Source organism: Triturus cristatus, chromosome 1_1, assembly GCF_964204655.1.
Source record: "Triturus cristatus chromosome 1_1, aTriCri1.1, whole genome shotgun sequence".
Lineage (NCBI taxonomy): Eukaryota > Metazoa > Chordata > Amphibia > Caudata > Salamandridae > Triturus > Triturus cristatus.
The window spans coordinates 98,238,968-98,252,854 of record NC_140579.1 but is presented as its reverse complement, the minus strand read 5'-3'; positions in this window follow the sequence as shown (position 1 = coordinate 98,252,854).

Sequence of the window (13,887 nt, the reverse complement as noted above, 5' to 3'; positions counted from 1 at the left end):
ATGGAATGAAAATGTTCCCTGGTTATTGCCATGTGGAGCCTTCATAAGCTATTAAGCTCTGACCTGCTGTTTGAATTTGAAACTTTGACCTAAAGGCAGGCAAACAATGTGGTCCACTCAGTGCTCCACTTATATGCTATAAGTAGTAATTAGCAATTTGACTTTTACCCAGCAATGCAAGCGATGGGAGCTGCTAGAATGAGTGACAGCTGAATTAGCCTTTCTGGCTCTTGGATTGTAAAGGCTATGTCAGTCGCTCCAATATCTCAGTTGCAGAAAGATCCAGGAAAGTAGCAGTGGAGCAGAGAGGAGGGGACAGAGCAATAGTCAATCTACCAATCAATCAGTAGATTGTAGAGCTCTACTTGTCACCCATGGGGGTATCCAGGCACTGGCAGGGTCCAGTTGATTAGCTGAATAGCCAGGTATCCAGGGACTTTAGAAACTCTCGAAGAGATGTGGAGGTTTGCAGATGAAAGAGTAGCTAATTTCATGTCTTTGCTGCTGTGGTTAGAGACGCAGAATAGAGGTGTCTGTGGGCTGACGGAAGTTCAGGCAGTGCTTCAAGTATGCGGGTCTGCAGTTGTGTAGGGCCTTGTATGCATGGGTCACAAGCTTGAACTGGCATCTTTTCTGCACAGAGAGCCAGTGGAGTTCCCTGATATAGTAAGTGATGTGGCTTCATCTAGTGACATCCCAGACAAGTCTGGCTGCAGCGTTATGTATGGTCTATAGTTGGAGGAGGTGGTAAGATGCCATCCCTGCGTAGAGAGCAGTGCCATAGTCCAGTCAGCTGGAGATGAGGCCGTTGCGTCTTGAGCTTTGGGGTAGCCGTTTGAATAACTTCTGAAGCATGTGGAGGATGAAGAAGCTGAAGGAGTCTGACTTGACCTGAGTTGTCATGGTTAGCTTGTTGTCCAGAATGATGCCTAGGTTCTGAGTGTGGTCAGTGGGGTTACGACTAAGTCCCAGTCCTGAGGACTACTAGGATGCATCCCATGGGAAGATACTGTTTTGGAAAATCAGTACCTCTGTCTAGGCCTGTGCATAGTTCACGGAGTTTTGCTCCGCGAAACTCCGCAAAGTTACAAAAAAACTCAGAGAAGTTCCACGAGTGGCGGCGTGTAGTGCGAACTGCAGTTTGTGCTGGTATTCCTGCGGCTCGGCTAGAAATGTTATCCGAGCAGCAGCACGCGCTCGCAAATTTAGTGTTCGCGCTTCCGAACTTACTGTTCGCGATCCCGATCTTACCATTCGGGATCGCGAGCAGGAAACAAACTCTGCTGCACATCGCGAAGCGGAGTTTTCTGCACTCCACGAGCTCCGCGGAGTGTGGAGTACAGAAAACCCCCCAAACTCCACGAATGGAGTGAAGTTCACTGCCCAGGTCTACCTCTGTCTTGTCCGTGTTGAGCTTCAGATAGTTGCACTTCATCCAGTTGGCGACATTCGTCGTGCAGTTGTGCTAGTTGGTCTTGGTGTTGGTGGTGTCTTTGGAGAGGAAGAAGATGAGTTATGTGCCGCCAGTATAGGATATGATATTGTGTCCATGGGTTTTGATGGTGCTGGGCAGACATGTCATATAACATTTGAAGAGGATAGGGCTGAGCAAGGATCCTTTGGGTACTCCACAGATGATTTCCTTGGGCTCAGTGGTAAAGGGGGGATGGAGCACTGTTTGCCTTCTTCCGGTGAGGAAAGAGGCGATCCTTCTGACTGCATCTCCTTGGATGCCTATGTTGTGCAGCCTTGTGATGAGTGTGTGGTGAGAGACCATATTGAAGTCTGGTGAGAGGTCCAGGAGGATAGGAGCTGCAGTCTCTCCTCAGTCAAGTAGGGCTCGGATGTCACCAGTAGCTGAGATGACGGCCGTCTCTGTACTGTGGTTGCTGTGGAATTCGGATCGGGAGGAGTCAAGTAAGAGGTTCCATTCCTGATGTGAGGAGAGTTGTTTGTTGATGTTTTTTTAATACATTTAACTGAGAACAGGTGCATGGAGTTCAGTCAATAGCTGTTGATTTCTCTGAGGTCTGCCAATGGTTTCTTTAGTAGGACATTGGCTTCGGCATGTTTCCAGTCCTTAGGGAAGGTGGCCATGCCAATTGAGGTGTTGAACAAGGTGTTGAGTACGTGGTTGATTCTGGCTTCACCTAGGCTGAATATATGTGGAGGGCATGGGTCAGTTGGGGCCTCTGAGTGAACCAACTTCATGATCGATGTGTTGTCCTGTGGGGTGAGCTGGCTACATTCAGTTAGTTGGATGTCTGTGGTGGTAGCTGGGTCATTGTGCTGCTGGAAGAATTGGTGTCCTTGGGCTGGGGTTTAAAGTTTCGGTGGATGCTGATGATCTTGTAGTGCAAGAAGTTTCCAAGGTTGTCGTTGAGTTCCTGTTAGTGGATAATGTTGTTTGTAGCAGCTGAAGGGTTGGAGAATTCTGTGATAACGTTGAAGATTTCATTGCTGTAATTGGAGCTTGATCCAATGCGTGAGGCTAAGACCTTTTTCTTTGAGTCTCTCAACTGTCTGTGGTAGAGGCTGAGGGCTGTCTTGAAGGTGGTCTTATTGGTTGTGTCCTTGCTGGCGCTCCATCTCCTTTCCAGTTCTTTACAGTGTGGTTTAGCAGTTCTGATGTCTTCAATGTACCAGCTAGCCTGCTTGGAGGACCTTCTGTGGGTGTTGTTGCCAATTGGAGCGACACTGCTGGCACAGCTGGTGATCTAAATGTTGAAGTTTCTGATGTTCTGGTGTAGGTTGTTGCAGGAGATGGGGTGGGTGGTGTTGAGGGCGTTGATCCATGTGTCCTATGAGTCTTTGCTCCAGCTGTGATGGGGGGCATGGAGCTGCCTAGGGGCAAAGGTCTGCGATCTGGTGATGTTGATCTGGACAATAGAGCGAACGGTCCAGGTGAGTTCCGTGTTGTGGCTGTTCCTGATGCGGTTGCTGGAGGTAGCTTGTGGCCCGTGGTGTGCGTGGGGTTGTGGAAAAGCTCGGTTAGTCCGATGCTGTTCAAGCTGTCCAGGAGGTTAGTATTGTTGATGCCATTGTGGTCATCGAGATGGAAGCTGAGGTCACAGAGGAAAATGTAGTTGTTGGAGTGTATGACGAGGGGGTAATGAAGTCAGCAATGAAATTGCAAAAGGCTGGACATGGTTATGGCTGACAGTAGGCGAGGTGATGCTGATGATGTTTTTGCAGTCTGTTTGGAGGAGCTGGACGTTGAAGTGTTCCATGGCTGGGGTGGTGGTTGCTGAAATAAAGAATTAAGAAATAATACCACAAATCCAACTCTCTGTCAGCGCAGAAGATGAACAGAATTTATTGGAGACCAACAAGATAATGCAAATATGTGCAGCACGGTGACAGTCAGCATAGCCACTGAGTGTCCAAAGAGGTGATGGTTCTAACAGCTTTTATTGACACAAACCACAGAGGAAACAGCATCATAATGCACGCAGCACAAATTAAACATTGAATATTTGTCCAATCTATGAAAGGCCTAAGCTGCGTTATACCATTTATGGTCCGAAATATACTGTTGCTGACCACGTGTCTTTAGTATGTGACAGCTTTGGGACTTTCCACTGTAATGCAATGTATTAGCCTTCATACTTTTCCATATAGATAATTGCAATAGCATAGCACATACCAGAAATATTTCTAAAGGTGATATTCTGAAATATTTGCGGCTAAGCTAGCATCCTGCTCTGTTCTCGTATCGTTCTTGGGCAAGCCTTGCGTTACAAAAGCAGCTTTATTTCTGAACCATGGAAAAGTAAAAATGTTTGTCTGCGGATTTTTATGTCAACTTAACAGGGCCCGAAAGGTTGGACATTTGGTATCAATAATAAAGGATGGTTTCCACATTACCCCATCTGATACCAAATCACTGTTTCGCATCATGCCTCAGCATCATTTAATTCCCTTCACAACTCAGGTCAGCCCTGTGTTTGTGCTAGTCAATCAATCAATCAATCAATCAATCAATGCATTTATATAGCGCACTACTCACCCAGAGGGTCTCAAGGCGCTAGGGGAGGGGGGTCCGCTACTGCTCGAACAGCCAGGTCTTGAGCTGCTTCCTGAAGGTGAGGTGGTCCTGGGTCAGGCGGAGGTGGGTCGGGAGGGAGTTCCATGTCTTGGCGGCGAGGTAGGAGAAGGACCGTCCCCCTGTGGTGGCTCTTCGGATTCGGGGGACGGTGGCGAGGGCGTGGGCGGTCGATCGAAGCTGGCGTTTGGGAGCGTAGAAGTTGAGGCGGCTGTTGAGGTATCCTGGTCCTTGGTTGTGTAGGGCTTTGTGGGTGAGGAGACGGAAGGTGATTCTCTTGTTGACCGGGAGCCAGTGCAGGTCTCTCAGGTGTTCGGAGATGTGGCTGCGATGGGGGATGTCCAGGATGAGTCGTGCTGAGGCGTTCTGGATCCGCTGTAGTCTCTTCTGGAGTTTGGCGGTGGTTCCTGCGTAGAGGGAGTTGCCGTAGTCCAGACGGCTGGTGACGAGGGCCTGGGTGACCGTCTTCCTGGTCTCGGTGGGGATCCACCGGAAGATCTTTCGTAGCATGCGCAGGATGTTGAAGCACGACGAGGAGACGGTTGACTTGTCTGGTCATGGAGAGGGAGGAGTCCAGGATGAAGCCTAGGTTGCGTGCGTGGTCTGTTGGTTTGGGTGCGCTGCCTAGGGCGGGGGGCCACCAGGAGTTGTCCCAGGCGGAGGGTGAGGATCCCAGGATGAGGACTTCCGTCTTGTCCGAGTTCAGTTTCAGGCAGCTGTTCTTCATCCATTCGGCTACCTCTTTCATCCCTTCGTGGAGGTTGGCTCTGGCGGTGGCGGGGTCGTTGGTGAGGGAGAGGATCAGCTGGGTGTCGTCGGCGTAGGAGATGATGTTGAGGTTGTGCTGGCGTGCGATGTCTGCGAGGGGGCTCATGTAGACGTTGAAGAGGGTTGGACTGAGCGAGGAGCCTTGAGGAATGCCGCAGATGACTTCGGTGGCTTCAGATCTGAACGGGGGGAGGCGAACTCTCTGTGTCCTTCCGGCGAGGAATGAGATGATCCACTCCAGTGCCTTCGACTGGATTCCGACGTTGCGGAGTCGCTGCACAAGTGTGCGGTGGCAGACAGTGTCGAAGGCCGCGGAGAGGTCTAGGAGGATGAGGGCTGCTGTTTCTCCGTTGTCAAGCAGGGCTCGGATGTCATCGGTGGCTGCGATCAGGGCGGTCTCGGTGCTGTGGTTGGCCCGGAAGCCAGACTGTGAGAGGTCTAGGGATCCGTTAGTCTCGAGGAAGGCGGCCAGCTGCTTGTTGACGGTCTTCTCGATGACTTTTGCAGGGAACGGGAGCAGCGAGATGGGGCGGTAGTTCTTGAGGTCGGTGGGGCCGGCTGATGGCTTCTTTAGTAGAGCGTTGAGTTCGGCGTGCTTCCAGCTCTCCGGGAAGGTAGCGGTGTTGAAGGAGGTGTTGATGATGTCCCGCAGGTGGGGTGCGATTACAGCATATGCCTTGTTGAAGACGTGGTGAGGGCACGGGTCGGTCGGAGATCCGGAGTGGATGGAGTTCATTGTGCGGACGGTGTCTTCGGTGCTGATCTGGGTCCAGGCGTGGAGGGTGGCGGTGGGGGGCGCTGGTTCGGTCGTGGCGTGCGTCGGTTGAGTGCTGAAGCTGTTGTGTATGTCCGCGATCTTGTTGTGGAAGTAGGAGGCGAGGGAGTTGCAGAGGTCTTGCGAAGGGGTGATGTCGTTGTTTCCGGCGTTGGGGTTGGAGAGCTCTTTAACGATGTTGAAGAGTTCCTTGCTGTTGTGTGCGTTGTTGTCCAGTCGTTCCTTGAATGCAGTTTTCTTGGTTGCGTGGATGAGTTGGTGGTGTTTTCGGGTGGCGAGCTTGAGGGCCGTCATGTTTTCCGGTGTTGGGTCTCTGCGCCAGGTTCTCTCGAGGGCTCGGCAGTTCTTCTTGGAGCTCTTGAGTTCTTCGGTAAACCATGGGGCTTTCTTGCTGCCGGGTCTGTTGGGCGGGGTCCTCAGGGGGGCGAGGTCGTCAGCGCAGTCGCTGATCCACTTCGTGAGGTTGGTGGCCGCTTGGCTGGGGTTCGTTGCGCTGGTGGGTGGGTTCTTGCTCAGGGAGGTCGCGAGCTGGTCGGCTGTGATCTTGTTCCAGCTTCTGCGTGCAGCCTGTTGTTGGTGGTGGTGGGTCGTGGTCCTTCTGAAGCTGAAGTGGACGCAGCTGTGGTCCGTCCAGTGGAGTCCGGTGGAGTGGCTGAAGGCGATGTCCTTGCTGGATGAGAAGACGGGGTCGAGTGTGTGTCCGGCGTAGTGGGTGGGGGTGGTCACCAGCTCCTTGAGACCGAGGTTAGCGAGGTTGTCCAGCAGGGTGGTGGTGTTGCGGTCGTTGTTGTTCTCCAGGTGGAAGTTGAGGTCCCCGAGGAGGATGTAGTCAGCGGAGAGGAGGGCGTGCGGGCTGATGAAGTCGGCGATGTCTTCGCTGAATTGTGTGCGTTGTCCCGGGGGTCTGTAGATGAGGGTGCCTCTGAGGGTGGTCTTGGGGTTGATGTGGACCTGGAAGTGAAGGTGTTCGGCGGTTGTCAGGATGTCGTCGGCGTTGGTCGTGATGCGGATGGTGTTCCTGTGGATGATGGCGATGCCTCCTCCGGTCTGGTTGATGCGGTCCCTTTGGATGATCTTGTAGCCGTCTGGGATGGCGATGGCGATGTCGGGCGCTGAGGAGGCGTTCATCCAGGTTTCCGTGAGGAAGGCGACATCTGGTGAAGTGGTGTCGAGCAGGTTCCAGAGCTCGACGGCGTGTCTGTGGACGGAGCGGGTGTTGAGCAGGATGCACTTCAGGTGGCTGCAGTTGTTGCTCGTCTTGGTCTTGGTGGGTGCGGGTGTAGTGCAGGTCCGGATGCAGGTGAACTCGCAGGAGCGGCAGCTGAAGGGTCCGTGGGTGCGTTTCGGGGTGGCTCGGTAGCATTCCGGGAGTCAGCCGGTGTTGAGTGCGTTGAGGGTGGCGGCGTCGTACGTCTGGCGGGTGGGCTGGGGACTGCGAGGGCCAGGGGGTCTGGCACTGGGCGCGGTCCAGGCACCTTCGGCGCGCAATCGGCGCGCCCGCTGCGCGTGACTGCTGCGCGTTCGCACGGTCGCCATTTATGGCGAAGTGTGAGGGAGGGAGGAGCAGCTGGGAGGCGGGAGCGGGGAGGGCACAGAAAGAAAAGGGGGCGTGGCAAAGCAACGGAGGCGGGAAGCGGGGAGCGGGGCGGGAGGTTACCGGGGCAGCAGAGGGGAGAAAGTACAGGGGGACAGGCGAAGAAAACACTAAAACAGTAGAAACAATGGGGCACACAGCAGGAGAATCACGGGGCACAGAAGCCTGAAAAGGCAACAGAGCTGCGATCACAGGAACAGATGCCCCGACCGCAGGAGACCACGCCGCTCGGCGGCAGGGAGCGTGGTCAGCCGGCGGCAGGCAGGGTCAGCGAGGCAGGCGGGGGCGCACGCAGCAGCTGGTGGCCGTGCGGCGTGGGGGTGTCCTAAAGCTAGGTCAGGTACTTTATAGATTGCCACAGAGTGTGGACAACTGGAGGCAAAAGCTGCACAACATGCAGGGTAAACTTGGATCATTATGCACAGGGTGATCAGTGCTGCTTTCACTATAATGATCACCTCCAATATCCATGATCCCCAACTTCCCAGTCATATCATCTTTTCCCACATGCTTCCTGTGTGCATGTTGTGTGCTTCATCCTAAATTGTATTTATCTTATGTATCACCTTGTCTATATTGCGGCTGTTGTCAGGTATGTATGAACAGCACACCTGTTAGACAACTTGGCAGACTCTGCCTTCCTTTGCCAGGATGATGTCTAATGCAACCCTGTTCTGTATTACTACAGCTCTCATGGCAGTTAGTTACTCAGTGATATTTCCTAGGGCTGCTGCTGTTGAGTCTGCTAGATCCGCAATCATCCTTGCTAGTTGGAATATCCTTATTGTGGTGTATACTATTCCTGCACTAGGCACCATTACCCCAAATCCTGTTATGAGGTCATCCTCCCATTCTGCTGCTTCTCCAGCTCTTTCTGGCCGATGCCCTTGGTGCTCAATCTGTACTAGGTCAGTGAAATGGGTCATTTGGTGCAGAATGGAGGCAAGGTAAGAGCTGCCATACCATCCCAGGGGCAGATAGAAGTATGCTCATTGACCACAAACAAAGAACAATCCCTTATACCCCACTAACCCTGGTGAGGACCGCTGATCATTTCTCCTGTTCGTGATAGTGTTGTTAGGTGTGTGCAGTTACTATCACCAACGAAAATTGGTGTAATTGCTTTTGGCACTGAAATTCCCAGTATTTTGTTTCGCCTTTCTTCACATTCTATTAGTCTTTTCTCACCCCTGGCCAGTTCCTGTATAGTGCACCCAAATGCTATGCATTTCTTCCATTCTTCCCTTCCTTGTAGCAGCTGTTATATTGTGCAGCTTCCCTTTGGCTGCACCGGTAGGCTTGTGCGCACTGTCTGCTTAGGCGGTGTTGCCTTGTCATTCTGGATGCATGATGGTGCAGTAAGATGTTGTCTTATCTGAAATCTTGGTATTTTTAGTTCACCTCCCTTTGTCTGCTCTGTGTATTCCCAACCAGCCCTATATTTCCACTCCTTGTTCCTGGATGTTCTGTTGAATGTGTCTAACATTGCCTGATCCCTCCTTGTTGGTTGCATATTCATGCATGGCATTCTCCTTGTCCTAGGCATCGCTGTTACCTGTTCTGTAGCTATTTCGCTCTTCCTGGGGGGTGCAACAGCTATGGACTTGTTATGCTGTCTGAAGAGAATGTCTGTAATCAAAACACACACAGAAAATGGTATCACATCATGTAACTCATGCTGTTTTCTGGGTCTGTTGGCAAGTGTGTGCAAACATAACATCCAGATATGTTCATAATGCATAAATACATTTTTAGCATTTCAAGTAATGATTTCCTTGCCACACTGAACAGCCGCCAACTGATTCTGGACCAAGGAGGCGGGCGGCAAACCGAAATGATTGTCGCCCGCGGGGGGGTCAGTGGCTCGCTGCCTGAGGAGACTGGCTGGTGCCTTGAATGGAAAATTGGTTTTTCTCTGGTACAGAATCCAGCTGTTATTTTGTTTCAGATTCCATGTGAGGCTGAGGGGTTCTCTGCCATTGATTTGTGTCAAGCCTTCTTTTCTAAACAATTGCATGGGGATAGTCGGTTTCTTTTCGCTTTTCATTTTGGCAGCTGAGTTCTTGGCATGGTGCCATGTCCCACAAGGGTATACGGAGAGCCCCTCAATCTTTAATCAGATACTTAAAAAGAATTTGGAGTCCTTTGTGATGTCCTATTTCTCAGTTCTAGTTCAATACATTGATGACCTACTCGGTGTCAAATATACAGGAGGCTTGCAAGAGAGAAACAAACATCTTGTTGACCCACTTAGCTGAGAATGAAATAAAGTATCCCCAATCAAACAGCACTACTGCAAGAAAGAAGTCCAGTACCTAGAACATCACATTGAGAAAGGAGGAAGGAAGGTGTCACAAGAGAAAATCTCAGCGATTCCGAAAATGAAGAAGTCAGAATGTTATTGGGAATGGTAAGCTACTGTTGACAGTGGATTCCCAACTATTCACTGATAGCTAAACCTTTACAGAGGCTTACACACAAAGACATGTAAGATGTGGTACCATGGGATTACAGCTGCACACATGCCTTCTCAGAGATGAGAAAATGGTTCTGCCATGCCCCAGCACTGGGAATACCTGAATATAATAAATGTTTTGCTTTGTTTTGCAGTGAGAGAGAGGGCTGCACTCTTGCAGTGCTAACCGAGATTCACAGGAATGCTTGCACACTTGTTGAATATTCTTCTGCCACACTTGATCCCGTAGCTTATGCTTTGCCCAGCTGTTTTAAAGCCATTGCCTTCACCAATGTCAGCATTGTGCATTGCAAGAGCCTTGTTATGGGTCACCCACTTGCAGTCTTCTTTCCCACATCTGTGGAGGTGTTGCTAACCCATACAAGGACACATCTTCCAAATAGTCAGCTTGCTAGGTTTGAGCAAGTCATCCTTGGAGCCAAGAATGTAACATTGAGGAGATGTACTATACTAAACTCTGCTACCTTATTGCACATTCCTGGGAATGAAAATGTTTTTTTTTGATAAACAAGTTTTATTGATTTTGCATAGGAGAAATTAAAAAAAGAACAACCTGGTGACACACAGGTTGCTTTTCATAGAAAATTCTACAGCATATGATAAAGGCATTGATAATCAGATGACACAATATAACTCACAAAGCAAGAGCAGCATCATTGACTCAGTCGGGAACTTATTCTAATTTACCCAGGCATTTGCCCAGACTCAGCAAAACACACAAGATGATGGACGGAATGTTGCACAATGGCAAAACATTCACCCCCAGTCACAGATCTGGGTTTAATCCATCGTTATTTTGCTCACCACGCCACCCCAGTTCAGACATGGCCATATGCAAATCAGTCTTGACCCTGTGCCTCATGGGAACAGTCCAGCCCGAACTGCCAAGCCATGTCTTCCCTGGACCGGAATCAAGCATCCTAGGACCGGTTTCTGGCTATCAGCCGTCATCAGCCGGGATAGCTTGTCTCCAGTGGCGTAGTGAGCACGGGACCCACGTCTGGGCATACCCTTCCCACATAGGGTGAACAGCAAAACACACAAGATGATGGACGGAATGTCGCACAATGGCAAAACATTCACCCCCAGTCACAGATCTGGGTTTAATCCATCTGTACTGGGGTGAATGTATGACATTGTTCTGCATTCTGTCCATCAATTGTTGTTTTTGCATTTGCCCAGACTCAACCATGTTTAAGGGGACAAACCCTTGCCTTATAGACTGGCTTTTCTTACGTACACCAATCCACCCATAGGCGCCACGGCAAAAGCGTTGGTGGGCCGGGAGACTTCCAGCGAATGGTAATGGCTTATTTAGCGACAATAGGGCAGTGTACCCAAGATTGATCAGTCTGCTCTGGGACACCCAACAGTATCATCAAAAGGGAGAGTGGAACTTCCCAACACAAGGCCTCCGTCAGCTCTCCCACCATCGCAGACCAAAAGTTTTGAATCCTGGGCATGTCAATACCATGTGATAAAAATCAGCAGTAGCGTCTCCACAGCGGGGGCAAGAGGGTTCAGGAAGGAGGCCCGTGTCGCCACAGCAGGGGCAAGAAGGTTCAGGAAGGAGGCCCACCCAGTGCAGTCTATGTGGGGAGAGATAGGCACCATAGCGGTAATACATTTGGATCAATCGCAATCAAAAATAAATTGTGATTGCTTTGGGTGCGTCCAATGCATCCCTTCAACAATCATCATCCATGGGGCCTATCCAACTTTCCTAACGGGTGCTGAGATGGGCAAGCATGTCAGGGGCATTGACAATCAAAGTGAAATAAATCTGGGAGATTCCACCCTAGCCCAGGTCCCCATGAGGAGTTGGGTCTTCAGCAGACTGAATTCAGGAGCAGTCTCAGTTTAAGGCGCGTCGGGTTGAAGAAAATGTCTTAATTGGAGGTATTTATAGAATTGGGTATTAGCAAGAGTAGTTTGGAGTTCTTAAAAAGACTGCATGTGTGTTCCTGACCAGACATCACTCAGCTGCAAGATACCAATAAGGCCTCATCTCCCAAAGCCCTGCAACACTGCTACCTCCCTTAAGCAAGTTCCATGTCGAGGAGGTGTTTGCTGTGCGAGTGTGGTATCCCAGCAAGAATGACCAAGTGCAGCCCTTCAGAATAGAAGAGCAATTTTGTGGCATGGAATTAGGGATTGGAGATCCAAAGAGCATGGCCTATATCTGATGGTAATCCTAGAAGTGCTATTTCTAGCCGACAGGCATGGTCCGACAATCACTCATATAACCAGTCATGAATGGTTAGGAGGGGAGAGGATAACTAATAGAGATAGAGATTGGTCATACCCAGTCCACCGTCTTGTGGACCACACTGACTGTAAGCATAGGAAAGGCGGGATTGGGACCAGTGCCACAGGAAGGAGGCTGCAATCCTATCTAAGGCTCAAAACCATGGCCTAGGTAAGAGGAGTGCAAAGTTTTGAATGAAGTATAAAAACCACAGTAGTATCATCCTTTTCTATAGAGTTATGCAGCCCATTATATTCAGTAGAAGGGATTGCCATTTAACAAGGTTGGCTTTGGACTTCCGTGTTAAGTGTTGGAGATTGAGGGACCATGTCAGTTCAGGATGTAAGGCAACCCAGATACCCAGGTACCTAAAGCTAAGGATAGGAATAGTATGTTGCCTGTCAAAGCAATCCCTGTATGGGGCCAGAGGTACCAACACTGATTTGGAGGGATTCATTCTAAGGCCTGAGGCCTATCCAAAGCACTGCAGGAGATGTAGAAAGTGAGGGCCACTTGTAGCGGAATGTGCCACACAGAGAAGGACATTGTCCTCATATAAGTCTGTGCAGTCCGCCTTGGCTGCTACTCCACATCCATCCCCCCAGCTGAGCATCAGAGTGGTGCTAGTGGCTCAATCGTGAGCACAAACTAGAGTGGGGACAGGGGGCAGCCCTGCCTGGTTCCTTGGCCAATAGAAAAGGCATTGGAGAGGACACCATTGATCTGCACCTGTGCCATTTTGCTCTAGTATAGGTCCCAGACCATTCCACAAAACCGGGGCCCAACCCCATCTCTGGACAGCACCAGCTGGAGCTGGCAGGCCAGCCAGTACAACAGCCTTCCATTTTTGTCTCCCCACTCATAAACCCTAGCAGTTGTGGTGCACCAAAGTGGATTGGCAGCCCCCAGGGATTAGAGACAAATGTATTCATAAAGAAGGCTCAATTGGGAAGGGATGTCATCCTGAGGGTCTGATGTAAGGCTCCCTTCCAATCGGGGGGCATGTGTCTCTAGTTAAGTGATGTGAAGGGAGAAGGCACACTCCTGTGCCCGGATACGTCCCCTATCAAACCCACATATGATTGCCTTGCTGGTAGCCCATAGAGTGCCAACAGAGTGACCAAGCCTTCATTACTGTGAAAATAGGCCTAGAGTTCAGAGTTAACAGCCTGAACATAGCTTCTGTATTTTGAGTTACCAGGGAGATTTGAGTGATTGATGTGGCATATCTTCTGGGATCAAGTGCGATATCTGCATGGTTTGAGTTCCAGTGTAGCTCAAGCCAGTCCAGAGGATCCGAGTCTTCGCAGCGAGGTAGCTGCATGGGCCTGAAGTGGATGTTCCTCTGTAAGCCATAGCCAGGTCGACTTTGGTGTGTCAAAGAAATTGGATTTGTTGGCAAAGATGACTCAGAGCCTAGAAGGAAACAGTAGCCAGTACTGAAGGTCCACTGCCCTGAGTTTCTGCTTGACCTCTATGTAGGAGTGGCATTGCTGTTGGAACTCCAGGGTGTAATGAGGGAAGAGGAGGACTTTGTAATCTCCACAGCGGAGTCCGGGTTGGGAGTGGCCCTCTCTGACGATAGCATCTCTGTCTCTGAATTTAAAGACATGTGCAATCATTGGTCTTGGTGAGGTACCTAGGAGAGGTTTGATCGTCACAGCCTGATGAGCCCATTATTTTGCAAACTAGGAGGACTGTTGATTCAAAGGTATCCAGGAATTGATCCAGAGTTCTAAGAAGTCCGCAACTTGTTGAGGCTCAGTACCTTCTTTCAATTACATGCACATTGTTGCACCGGGAGCGATTCTCTGCATCTTCAGCATGACAATGGAATTCTGTTGTGCATGTAAGGAGGCTAGAAACCTGGGATTTAATATTTGTAATCTCGTCCTCCACTGTGGATATTTGAGATTCAGCTTCAGCAAACTACGGCTGTGGTATTTTAGAGATCATGGCAAAGCAATGTCACATCTGTTCG